Raw genomic sequence first — 14,783 nt, 5'->3', positions numbered from 1 at the left:
CAATTAATATATATAAACATGGAAAAGTTCGGGTCACTACACCTTTGAGCTAAAGATTATTTACTATCTTTTCTAGTAGCTTTACCCTAGTAACTTAAGGTAATAGCTTTGTTCAAAATCTCGTTCGATTCATATTCATATAGCTATCTTATTTTGAGTTATAACTAATAACAACAAGAACATAGTTTAGATTATGTCTAAACTTGTTTGCAAATAAACTTAATCCTTCTAAATTGACTTTTAAAATACTTCAACACATGAATTATGACAGTATGTCAAGCTAACATAAGGATATAAAACTTGTAAACACGAAGAACACCTTAAAATCGAATATACGCCGTCTTAGTCGAACGGGGGCTGTTTTGGGTTTAATTTTAAAAACCTATCTTAAACTTTGAATTAAAAGATTTCCTTTTTTGAAAAAACTTATTTTATATGGATATGAAATTTATCCAAAATCCATGGTTAAACTCTAAGTGGAAGTATGTTTTTCAAAAGGGTCATCAAGATGTCGTTCTTACGACGGATATGACTATCTTCTCTTATTTGACACCTAAGCTGTATTTTCAACTATAAACCTATACTTTTTCTATTAAGATTAATAATGTTGAGTTCGATACGAAACAATGGCAACTCGAATCACTCAAAACGGATTTGTAACGAAGAAATTATGGGTAAAATAAAATTGGATAATTTTCTTAATTTTTAGCTACGGACATGATTTATAAAAATGAATGCTAACCTTATCCTAGCTAAATTACCTTGTATCCTACATGTATTTATACATGTCATGTTCCCGAACTTATGGAAATACAATTTATAATAGTCGTGATTAAGTTCTACGACAATATATTATCGTCTTAATAAAGATCGTAAGGCACCATATATATATATGACTTGATCACCGTGGATTCGTATACAAAGTTTTGACATATCATTTAGACTTTTTCTATTTATATTATTGGAATGAACTATTAGACACCGTTGGTAGTAATCTCGAGTTAGCTGTGGGTCGAAGTGGATTCCAAAATATTATAAACTTTGAGTTGTGATCGAGCCTGAGACATGTATACAATGGGTCGCGGATTGCTTCAGACAATATACATATTATGTGTCTTATTATATTAAGACAATATATTATAGTGTTAGTGAATTCTAACACAATATACGCATTTATATATATATATATATATATATATATATATATATATATATATATATATATATATATATATACTGTTGGACTATTGGACTATTGGACTATTGGACTACGAACGTTGAACTACTAACAATGGACAATTAAAATTATCACAAGTATCATAAGTATGGAATATTAATTATATATATATATATATATATATATATATATATATATATATATATATATATATATATATATATATATATCTTGACACAAGAATATTATTATTAGGTTCGTGAATTTGTCAAAAGGCTAAGTCTTATCACCATCTATTCGGAAATCATCACAAGTGAGTTATAGCCCCATTTTTACTATCTAAATTATTTTGGGATGAGAATACATGAAAAATTTATAAATGTTTTACAAAAAAAATTGTTTTGTTATACCGGATATCTGTACTTATTATTATTATGCTTGGTAACCTAAGAATTAGTGAAAAATACTAATTGACGCGAATCCTAAAGGTAGATCTACGGGCACCAACCACCCCCATTTTCGAATAGTGGAAATGCTTTAGTACTTCGAAGGGTTCTTGTCATACATTTGAATAGTGGAATGTATGATGACAGATATCTTAAGCGCTCTATGTTAAGGTCAGTTACCAGGCGACTCATCGTATGAATGATTTTTGCAGTTGTAATGATCCTGCGCATTTAATTAAATGAAATCTTGTGGCTTATTAAATGTTATGATTATTATATAGAAATTAAACCTATGACTCACCAACATTATTGTTGACGTTTTAAGCATGTTTATTCTCAGGTGAATATTAAAAACCCTTCCGTTGTCGGCATAATTGTTTATATTGTTTAAACTTGCATTCGGAGTATTTGTTGTAATATATTTGATCATATTGTAATGGGTTGTGTAAAAACTTATTTATTTGAGGAGATTGTCTTTGATAGACAATCTAAATTATGTCATTAAGACCTTTATTCAATAATAAAGGTTATGGTTGTTTTTAAAAACGAATGCAAGATTTGAAAAACGTCTCATATAGAGGTTAAAACCTCGCAAAGAAACCAATTAATATGAAACGTTTATAATTAATATGAACGGGGCATTTCAGTTGGTATCCGAGCGTTGGTCTTAGAGAATCAGAAAATTTTTCATTAGTGTGTCTAACTAATTTTTGATGCATTAGTGAGTCTGGACTTCGACCGTAATTATTTTAAAAATGATTGCTTAATATAATTGTTGGAAACATAAGATTATTAACATATAAATATTATAAGATATATCATTCTCTTAACGTGCCTGCTATTATGTGATAGATGACTTCATCCGATCATATAAGCATCTCTAGTGATTCAGATTTCATTTACTTATCAAGTGATTCAGTGGCTGAGTTAAAGCATACGACTTATGAACCAACAGAAAAGTTAACTTTTGGTTCTACCATTAAAGTGGAAAATTGTTGGGAAAATTGAGAAGATTCACAATTGCCAGTAGAGGTTCCAGAAGAGGATCCAGAAGAAGATTCCGAAGAGGAACCCGAAGAAGAGGATCCTGAAAAAGTTGTGGAAATTACCGAACCACAACGTGATTTGGGAAAATCTTTGGCTGTTATACCCGATCCCAAACCCGATGAACCTATTATGACCGAAAATGTTTGTGATCATCCACCTGAACCACCTAAGAGACCAGTTTATAAAATGACCGCTCGTATAACGACTGTTGGTTTTGCTCCCAAACAATTAGCCGAAAGAACCAATTGGGAGGAATTGGAAAAAGAACTATCCAAATGAAAATCCAAACGTTTGGCCGAGAAAGAAACAACGTCAACATCTAAGAAACCTCGCCATTCTTAAACCATCGACAGCTATCCTGTATTCCATGCATTGTATAATATGTATTATATTGTGTGTTTAAGTTTGTAAGAAAATCCGCAATGTAATTTTCCTTATGATTGTATAATAATAAGAATAAGCATGGAAGGTTTATTATTATTATTACAACTTATTATTACGTAGTAACGTAATAACTTACCATAGTTTTTCATATTAGAATTTTAGTAGTTAATTTGTGTGTTAGCTGCTAAGTATGAACATTATTATAGTTATAAAACGCTAATATGAAGAAAAGGCTTTTATAATAATAAGTTCATATTAAGCTACAAAATACTTTTTGGCTATTTCTAAAATTTTATATGATTAACTCAGTCGGCTATTTTTGAAGGAAATGGCTCCTCCATCTACTAGACAACAACAATTGAACACATAAGAACTTCAAACTTTCGCTGCAAATATGGCTGCAGTGGTGAATGCAATGAACAACAATAACCAATCGGGTTCCAGCAGTGGAGGAAACAATGGCAACCGGGTAGGATGTTCCTACAAAGCTTTTATGGCCTGCAAAACCAATGAGTTTGAAGGAACTGAAGGACCCGTTGGACTAAAGCGGTGGACAGAGAAGGTTGAAGCCGTGTTCGCAATCAGCAACTGCGCAGAAGAGGATAAAGTTAAGTATGCCACACATACTTTCAGGGGTACTGCTTTGACATGGTGGAATACCTACATGGATTACGTAGGACAGAATACCGCCTACGCACTTCCATGGTCCGCTTTCAAGCACATGATGACAGAAGAGTACCGTCCCAGAACCGAAATCAACAAGCTCAAGGCAGAGCTTAAAGCACTGACAACCCAAGGATAGATGTCACTACCTACGAGCGACGTTTAATGAACTAGCTTTAATGTGTCCTGGAGCATTTGAGGACGAAGAAGCAAAAATTGAAGCATTCATAAAACGGTTGCCAGAACGAATCCAAGAGCATGTAGGTGCTAACGACCCTGCAACAATGCAGAAAGCGAGCCGCATAGCCCACAAATTGATAGGCCAAATTACAGGAAGGATAAAGAAAGAAGCGGCCGAGGAGGCCATAATGAAACAGGGAAAAAGAAAGTGGGAGGAAAGCAGTGATCAGGGTCACCAGTACAACAACAACAATCAAAACAACCACCACAACGACAATCGCAACCACCCCAACAATAACAATAATCGCAACAACAACCGCAACAATAACCGCAACAACCATCCCAATAATAATAACAACAAGAATCCCAATCACAACAATAACTACAATAAATGACTCAACAACAATAACCCCAACAACAACAACAACAACAACAACAACAACAACAACAATAAAAGGCAAAGAACTATATGCCCCATGTAACATCCGTGTTACATCCGTCCCACATCGGTTGGAGAGGGGAACGAAGCATGCCTTATAAGGGTGTGGAGACCTTTCCTAGCATGACGCGTTTTGGGACCACAAGCGCAGCAGATCCCATGAGAACTCTGCAGTTAAGCGTGCTCAGGCGAGAGCACTACCAGGATGGGTGACCTCCTGGGAAAGTGCTCGTCGTGTTTGGTCGCCAAGAAAAATCCGTGAGCAACCTACGGGGGAGACAAGGGTACGTCCCTATCTCTGCAAAGCGGACAATATCATGCTACGGGGAACGTTTTACCTGGGGTGTTACAGAATGGTATCAGAGCCAGGCCCCGGACCAAATGTGCATAGCGAGGACGCTGTATCCCATTGGGGGGAGGATTGTAACATCCGTGTTACATCCGTCCCACATCGGTTGGAGAGGGGAACGAAGCATGCCTTATAAGGGTGTGGAGACCTTTCCTAGCATGACGCGTTTTGGGACCACAAGCGCAGCAGATCCCATGAGAACTCTGCAGTTAAGCGTGCTCAGGCGAGAGCACTACCAGGATGGGTGACCTCCTAGGAAAGTGCTCGTCGTGTTTGGTCGCCAAGAAAAATCCGTGAGCAACCTACGGGGGAGACAAGGGTACGTCCCTATCTCTGCAAAGCGGACAATATCATGCTACGGGGAACGTTTTACCTGGGGTGTTACACCCCAGGTGTGATACGTTTCATCCGGAATGGTTTTGTAGAGAATTATGTACCAAGTGTAATAGGAATGGCCATATTGCGGCAAAGTGTGAAGTCTACGGACCAAATAGAAACAAAAGAGTAAATAATGCCGGAACAAATAATAACGGCGTTGTTTGCTATGGATGTGGAAAACCGGGCCATACCATAAACCAGTGTAGGAATGGAAATAGGCAAGGCCATGGGAGAGCCTTCAACATTAATGGGGAGAAAGCACAGGAAGACCCGGAGCTTGTTACGGGTACGTTTCTTATCAACAATACACCTGCTTATATTTTATTTGATTCGGGTGCCGATAGAAGTTATATAAGTAGAGAATTTTGTGCCAAATTAAATTGCCCGTTAACGCCTTTGGATAAAAAGTGTATAGTTGAAGTAGCAAACGGTAAACTAATTAAGGTTGATAAAATTTGACGAAATCAAAAAATTAGTTTAGTTAGCGAAACGTTTGCAATTGATTTAATACTGGTGGAATTGGGAAGCTTCGACGTAATTATTAGAATGGACTAGATGTCCAAGGTGAAAGCCGAAGTTGTTTATCATGAGAAGGCGATTCGCATTCCTAGAGAAAATGGGTTACCCTTAATGGTGTACGGAGAAAAGGGTAATGCCAAATTAAATCTTATTAGTAGTTTGAAGGCGCGCAAACTAATAAAAAAAGGTTGCTATGCCATACTAGCACACGTCGAGAAGGTTGAGAAAGAAGAAAATAAAATCGATGACGTTCCTGTTGCAAGAGAATTTCCTGAGGTATTTCCGGAAGAATTACCGGGACTACCTCCACACCGATCCGTTGAATTTCAAATAGATCTTGTACCAGGAGCCGTACCAATAGCTCGTGCTCTATATAGACTTGCGCCCACCGAAATGCAAGAATTACAAAGTCAGTAATGGTGTATCCTATCGTATACACACATAAAAGACATAATAGTTGCATAAAAATAGCATCAGGAAGGCTGGAAACAACAGTTTTGTGGAGATTGTCCGTCCAGCGTTCTCCGCTGTACAGGCTGCTCCGTCATGCGTAAGCCCCGAAGGCCGCCTAGCGCATAAGCCCTGGCCGGAGAGCGCCGCATTTAGCATAAATTTCGGAGCACATGTAACAGAATGTATCATCATTTGACACGTGTCCCCAAACAAATCTGGAAGATCTGACACTATAAATGGACCCCTTGGGTCGTCATTTTACACAAGTTCAGATATTCTAACAACTTTGAGAGCTGAGACTTCACTTCTCTTTCTCTCTCTACTTTCTCTCACTAGAAGTCATCCGGCTAGCACTCTTATGCTCTACGGACGACAGATTGATTAAGCCACCCCACAAGTTTCTACACTTGTGAACCGGGTCTGCAGGGATTATTTCCCGAGGGTAAAAATCAATCGGCAACACTCCGCCCTCGTAAAGCTAGATCACTTCTAGTCTCTTGTTGACATACTAAGCCTTACCTCATAAGGAAATAGGTGTTAACAAAGGCACCATCTACTAATGCAAAGAACACACGATGAAATGTCCCGTTCTTATTGATTAAAAACGTTCCATATTAATTGATTTCGTTGCGAGGTTTTGACCTCTATATGAGACGTTTTTCAAAGACTGCATTCATTTTTAAAACAAACCATAACCTTTATTTCATAAATAAAGGTTTAAAAAGCTTTACGTAGATTATCAAATAATGATAATCTAAAATATCCTGTTTACACACGACCATTACATAATGGTTTACAATACAAATATGTTACAACAAAATCAGTTTCTTGAATGCAGTTTTTTTCACAATATCATACAAGCATGGACTCCAAATCTCGTCCTTATTTAAGTATGCGACAGCGGAAGCTCTTAATAATCACCTGAGAATAAACATGCTTAAAACGTCAACAAAAATGTTGGTGAGTTATAGGTTTAACCTATATATATCAAATCATAATAATAGACCACAAGATTTCATATTTCAATACACATCCCATACATAGAGATAAAAATCATTCATATGGTGAACACCTGGTAAACGACATTAACAAGATGCATATATAAGAATATCCCCATCATTCCGGGACACCCTTCGGATATGATATAAATTTCGAAGTACTAAAGCATCTGGTACTTTGGATGGGGTTTGTTAGGCCCAATAGATCTATCTTTAGGATTCGCGTCAATTAGGGTGTCTGTTCCCTAATTCTTAGATTACCAGACTTAATAAAAAGGGGCATATTCGATTTCGATAATTCAACCATAGAATGTAGTTTCACGTACTTGTGTCTATTTTGTAAATCATTTATAAAACCTGCATGTATTCTCATCCCAAAAATATTAGATTTTAAAAGTGGGACTATAACTCACTTTCACAGATTTTTTTTACTTCGTCGGGAAGTAAGACTTGGCCACTGGTTGATTCACGAACCTATAACAATATATACATATATATCAAAGTATGTTCAAAATATATTTACAACACTTTTAATATATTTTGATGTTTTAAGTTTATTAAGTCAGCTGTCCTCGTTAGTAACCTACAACTAGTTGTCCACAGTTAGATGTACATAAATAAATCGATAAATATTATCTTGAATCAATCCACGACCCAGTGTATACGTATCTCAGTATTGATCACAACTCAAACTATATATATTTTGGAATCAACCTCAACCCTGTATAGCTAACTCCAACATTCACATATAGAGTGTCTATTGTTGTTCCGAAATATATATAGATGTGTCGACATGATAGGTCGTAACATTGTATACGTGTCTATGGTATCTCAAGATTACATAATATACAATACAAGTTGATTAAGTTATGGGTGGAATAGATTTGTTACCAATTTTCACGTAGCTAAAATGAGAAAAATTATCCAATCTTGTTTTACCCATAACTTCTTCATTTTAAATCCGTTTTGAGTGAATCAAATTGCCATGGTTTCATATTAAACTCTATTTTATGAATCTAAACAGAAAAAGTATAGGTTTATAGTCGGAAAAATAAGTTACAAGTCATTTTTGTAAAAGTAGTCATTTCAGTCGAAAGAACGACGTCTAGATGACCATTTTAGAAAACATACTTCCACTTTGAGTTTAACCATAATTTTTGGATATACTTTCATGTTCATAATAAAAATCATTTTCTCAGAATAACAACTTTTAAATCAAAGTTTATCATAGTTTTTAATTAACTAACCCAAAACAGCCCGCGGTGTTACTACGACGGCGTAAATCCGATTTTACGGTGTTTTTCGTGTTTCCAGGTTTTAAATCATTAAGTTAGCATATCATATAGATATAGAACATGTGTTTAGTTGATTTTAAAAGTCAATTTAGAAGGATTAACTTTTGTTTGCGAACAAGTTTAGAATTAACTAAACTATGTTCTAGTGATTACAAGTTTAAACCTTCGAATAAGATATCTTTATATGTATGAATCGAATGATGTTATGAACATCATTACTACCTTAAGTTCCTTGGATAAACCTACTGGAAAAGAGAAAAATGGATCTAGCTTCAACGGATCCTTGGATGGCTCGAAGTTCTTGAAGCAGAATCATGACACGAAAACAAGTTCAAGTAAGATCATCACTTGAAATAAGATTATTATAGTTATAGAAATTGAACCAAAGTTTGAATATGATTATTACCTTGTATTAGAATGATAACCTACTGTAAGAAACAAAGATTTCTTGAGGTTGGATGATCACCTTACAAGATTGGAAGTGAGCTAGCAAACTTGAAAGTATTCTTGATTTTATGTAACTAGAACTTGTAGAATATCTGAAGAACACTTAGAACTTGAAGATAGAACTTGAGAGAGATCAATTATATGAAGAAAATTGAAGAATTAAAGTGTTTGTAGGTGTTTTTGGTCGTTGGTGTATGGATTAGATATAAAGGATATGTAATTTTGTTTTCATGTAAATAAGTCATGAATGATTACTCATATTTTTGTAATTTTATGAGATATTTCATGCTAGTTGCCAAATGATGGTTCCCACATGTGTTAGGTGACTCACATGGGCTGCTAAAAGCTGATCATTGGAGTGTATATACCAATAGTACATACATCTAAAAGCTGTGTATTGTACGAGTACGAATACGGGTGCATACGAGTAGAATTGTTGATGAAACTGAACGAGGATGTAATTATAAGCATTTTTGTTAAGTAGAAGTATTTTGATAAGTGTATTGAAGTCTTTCAAAAGTTTATAAATATATATTAAAACACTACATGTATATACATTTTAACTGAGTCGTTAAGTCATCGTTAGTCGTTACATGTAAGTGTTGTTTTGAAACCTTTAGGTTAACGATCTTGTTAAATGTTGTTAACCCAATGTTTATAATATCAAATGAGATTTTAAATTATTATATTATCATGATATTATCATGTATAAATATCTCTTAATATGATATATATACATTAAATGTCTTTACAACGATAATCGTTACATATATGTCTCGTTTAAAAATCATTAAGTTAGTAGTCTTGTTTTTACATATGTAGTTCATTGTTAATATACTTAATGATATGTTTAATTATCTTAGTATCATGTTAACTATATATATATCCATATATATGTTATCATATAGTTTTTACAAGTTTTAACGTTCGTGAATCACCGGTCAACTTGGTTGGTCAATTGTCTATATGAAACATATTTCAATTAATCAAGTATTAACAAGTTTGATTGCTTAACATGTTGGAAACATTTAATCATGTAAATATCAATCTCAATTAATATATATAAACATGGAAAAGTTCGGGTCACTACAGTACCTACCCGTTAAATAAATTTCGTCCCGAAATTTTAAGCTGTTGAAGGTGTTGACGAATCTTCTGGAAATAGATGCGGGTATTTCTTCTTCATCTGATCTTCACGCTCCCAGGTGAACTCGGGTCCTCTACGAGCATTCCATCGAACCTTAACAATTGGTATCTTGTTTTGCTTAAGTCTTTTAACCTCACGATCCATTATTTCGACGGGTTCTTCGATGAATTGAAGTTTTTCGTTGATTTGGATTTCATCTAACGGAATAGTGAGATCTTCTTTAGCAAAACATTTCTTCAAATTCGAGACGTGGAAAGTGTTATGTACAGCCGCGAGTTGTTGAGGTAACTCAAGTCGGTAAGCTACTGGTCCGACACGATCAATAATCTTGAATGGTCCAATATACCTTGGATTTAATTTCCCTCGTTTACCAAATCGAACAACGCCTTTCCAAGGTGCAACTTTAAGCATGACCATCTCTCCAATTTCAAATTCTATATCTTTTCTTTTAATGTCAGCGTAGCTCTTTTGTCGACTTTGGGCGGTTTTCAACCGTTGTTGAATTTGGATGATCTTCTCGGTAGTTTCTTGTATAATCTCCGGACCCGTAATCTGTCTATCCCCCAATTCACTCCAACAAATCGGAGACCTGCACTTTCTACCATAAAGTGCTTCAAACGGCGCCATCTCAATGCTTGAATGGTAGCTGTTGTTGTAGGAAAATTCTGCTAACGGTAGATGTCGATCCCAACTGTTTCCGAAATCAATAACACATGCTCGTAGCATGTCTTCAAGCGTTTGTATCGTCCTTTCGCTCTGCCCATCAGTTTGTGGATGATAGGCAGTACTCATGTCTAGACGAGTTCCTAATGCTTGCTGTAATGTCTGCCAGAATCTTGAAATAAATCTACCATCCCTATCAGAGATAATAGAGATTGGTATTCCATGTCTGGAGACGACTTCCTTCAAATACAGTCGTGCTAACTTCTCCATATTGTCATCTTCTCTTATTGGCAGGAAGTGTGCTGATTTGGTGAGACGATCAACTATTACCCAAATAGTATCAAAACCACTTGCAGTCCTTGGCAATTTAGTGATGAAATCCATGGTAATGTTTTCCCATTTCCATTCCGGGATTTCGGGTTGTTGAAGTAGACCTGATGGTTTCTGATGCTCAGCTTTGACCTTAGAACACGTCAAACATTCTCCTACGTATTTAGCAACATCGGCTTTCATACCCGGCCACCAAAAATGTTTCTTGAGATCCTTGTACATCTTCCCCGTTCCAGGATGTATTGAGTATCTGGTTTTATGAGCTTCTCTAAATACCATTTCTCTCATATCTCTAAATTTTGGTACCCAAATCCTTTCAGCCCTATACTGGGTTCCGTCTTCCCGAATATTAAGATGCTTCTCCGATCCTTTGGGTATTTCATCCTTTAAATTTCCCTCTTTTAAAACTCCTTGTTGCGCCTCCTTTATTTGAGTAGTAAGGTTATTATGAATCATTATATTCATAGATTTTACTCGAATGGGTTCTCTGTCCTTCCTGCTCAAGGCATCGGCTACCACATTTGCCTTCCCCGGGTGGTAACGAATCTCAAAGTCGTAATCATTCAATAATTCAATCCACCTACGCTGCCTCATATTCAGTTGTTTCTGATTAAATATGTGTTGAAGACTTTTGTGGTCGGTATATATAATACTTTTGACCCCATATAAGTAGTGCCTCCAAGTCTTTAATGCAAAAACAACCGCGCCTAATTCCAAATCATGCGTCGTATAATTTTGTTCGTGAATCTTCAATTGTCTAGACGCATAAGCAATCACCTTCGTTCGTTGCATTAATACACAACCGAGACCTTGCTTTGATGCGTCACAATAAATCACAAAATCATCATTCCCTTCAGGTAATGACAATATAGGTGCCGTAGTTAGCTTTTTCTTCAATAACTGAAACGCTTTCTCTTGTTCATCATTCCATTCAAATTTCTTCCCTTTATGCGTTAATGCAGTCAAGGGTTTTGCTATTCTGGAAAAGTCTTGGATGAACCTTCTGTAGTAACCAGCTAGTCCTAAAAACTGGCGTATGTGTTTCGGAGTTTTTGGGGTTTCCCACTTTTTAACAGTTTCTATCTTTACCGGATCCACCTTAATACCTTCTTTGTTCACTATGTGACCGAGGAATTGAACTTCTTCCAACCAAAATGCACACTTTGAAAACTTAGCGTACAATTCTTCCTTCCTCAATACTTCTAACACCTTTCTCAAATGTTCACCGTGTTCTTGGTCATTCTTTGAGTAAATAAGTATGTCATCAATGAAAACAATGACAAACTTGTCAAGGTATGGTCCACACACTCGGTTCATAAGGTCCATGAACACAGCTGGTGCATTAGTTAAACCAAACGGCATGACCATAAACTCGTAATGACCGTAACGTGTTCTGAAAGCAGTCTTTGGAATATCATCTTCTTTCACCCGCATTTGATGATACCCGGAACGTAAGTCAATCTTTGAATAAACAGACGATCCTTGTAGTTGATCAAATAAGTCGTCGATTCTCGGTAGTGGGTAGCGGTTCTTGATGGTAAGTTTGTTCAACTCTCGGTAGTCGATACACAACCTGAATGTACCATCTTTCTTCTTGACAAACAAAACAGGAGCTCCCCACGGTGATGTACTTGGTCGAATGAAACCACGCTCTAAAAGTTCTTGTAATTGGCTTTGCAGTTCTTTCATCTCGCTGGGTGCGAGTCTGTAAGGAGCACGAGCTATTGGTGCAGCTCCTGGTACAAGATCTATTTGAAATTCAACGGATCGATGTGGGGGTAATCCCGGTAATTCTTTCGGAAATACATCGGGAAATTCTTTTGCGACGGGAACATCATTGATGCTCTTTTCTTCAGTTTGTACTTTCTCGACGTGTGCTAGAACAGCATAGCAACCTTTTCTTATTAGTTTTTGTGCCTTCAAATTACTAATAAGATGTAGCTTCGTGTTGCCCTTTTCTCCGTACACCATTAAGGGTTTTCCTTTTTCTCGTATAATGCGAATTGCATTTTTGTAACAAACGATCTCTGCTTTCACTTCTTTCAACCAGTCCATACCGATTATCACATCAAAACTCCCTAACTCTACTGGTATCAAATCAATCTTAAATGTTTCGCTAACCAGTTTAATTTCTCGATTCCGACATATATTATCTGCTGAAATTAATTTACCATTTGCTAATTCGAGTAAAAATTTACTATCCAAAGGCGTCAATGGACAACTTAATTTAGCACAAAAATCTCTACTCATATAGCTTCTATCCGCACCCGAATCAAATAAAACGTAAGCAGATTTATTGTCAATAAGAAACGTACCCGTAACAAGCTCCGGGTCTTCCTGTGCCTCTGCCGCATTAATATTGAAAACTCTTCCGCGGCCTTGTCCATTCGTGTTCTCCTGGTTCGGGCAATTTCTAATAATGTGGCCCGGTTTTCCACATTTATAACAAACTATATTGGCATAACTTGCTCCGACACTACTTGCTCCGCCATTACTCGTTCCGACACCATTTGTTCCTTTCGTTCTATTAACCCCTGGTCCGTAGACCTCACACTTCGCCGCGCTATGACCATTTCTTTTACACTTGTTGCAAAATTTGGTGCAGAACCCCGAGTGATACTTTTCACACCTTTGGCATAGCTGCTTCTGATTGTTGTTGTTGTTACGGTTATTATTGTTGTTGTGATGATTGTTGTAGTTGCTGTTGTTGTTGTTGTTGTTGTTGTTGTTGTTGTTGTTGTTGTTGTTGTTGTTGGGCCATTTGTTGTAGTTGCGATTGATGTTGCGATTGTTGGGATAATTGTTGCGATTATTGTTGTAATTGCTGTTGTTGTTGTATTGGTGATTCTTATCACCGTTTTCCTCCCACTTTCTTTTGACTTGCTTCACATTGGCCTCTTCAGCAGTCTGTTCTTTAATTCTTTCATCAATCTGGTTCACTAGTTTGTGAGCCATTCTACATGCCTGTTGTATGGAGGCGGGCTCGTGTGAACTTATATCTTCTTGGATTCTTTCCGGTAATCCTTTCACAAACGCGTCGATCTTCTCTTCCTCATCTTCGAATGCTCCCGGACACAATAGGCACAATTCTGTGAATCGTCTTTCGTACGTGGTAATATCAAATCCTTGGTTTCGTAACCCTCTAAGTTCTGTCTTGAGCTTATTGACCTCGGTTCTGGGACGGTACTTCTCGTTCATTAAGTGCTTGAATGCTGACCACGGTAGTGCGTACGCATCGTCTTGTCCCACTTGCTCTAGATAGGTATTCCACCATGTTAACGCAGAACCTGTGAAGGTATGCGTAGCGTACTTCACTTTGTCCTCTTCAGTACACTTACTTATGGCAAACACCGATTTGACCTTCTCGGTCCGCCGTTTCAATCCGATCGGTCCTTCGGTTCCATCAAATTCTAAAGGTTTGCAGGCAGTGAATTCTTTGTAGGTGCATCCTACACGATTTCCTGTACTGCTAGATCCAAGGTTATTGTTGGTATGTAGCGCAGCCTGTACTGCGGTTATGTTTGAAGCTAGAAAAGTACGGAATTCCTCTTCATTCATATTCACGGTGTGTCGAGTAGTCGGTGCCATTTCCTTCAAAATAGTCAAATGGAATAAGTTAATCATACAGAATATTAAGAGTAGTTAATAGTATTTCGTAGCATAATATGAACTCATTTATAAAAGCTTTTTCTTCATATTAGCGTTTTATAAGTTTAAATTCGGGTAGTACCTACCCGTTAAGTTCATACTTAGTAGCTAATATACAATTCAACTACTACGATTCTATATGAAAAACTGGTTATAATAATATTTCGCGTTCAAACTTTTACACAATATTTTACAAACTTACAATACCGCTTATTTTACA

Source organism: Rutidosis leptorrhynchoides, chromosome 9, assembly GCF_046630445.1.
Source record: "Rutidosis leptorrhynchoides isolate AG116_Rl617_1_P2 chromosome 9, CSIRO_AGI_Rlap_v1, whole genome shotgun sequence".
NCBI lineage: Eukaryota > Viridiplantae > Streptophyta > Magnoliopsida > Asterales > Asteraceae > Rutidosis > Rutidosis leptorrhynchoides.
The sequence above is the reverse complement of the archived record's forward strand: the minus strand, read 5'-3'. Positions refer to the sequence as shown.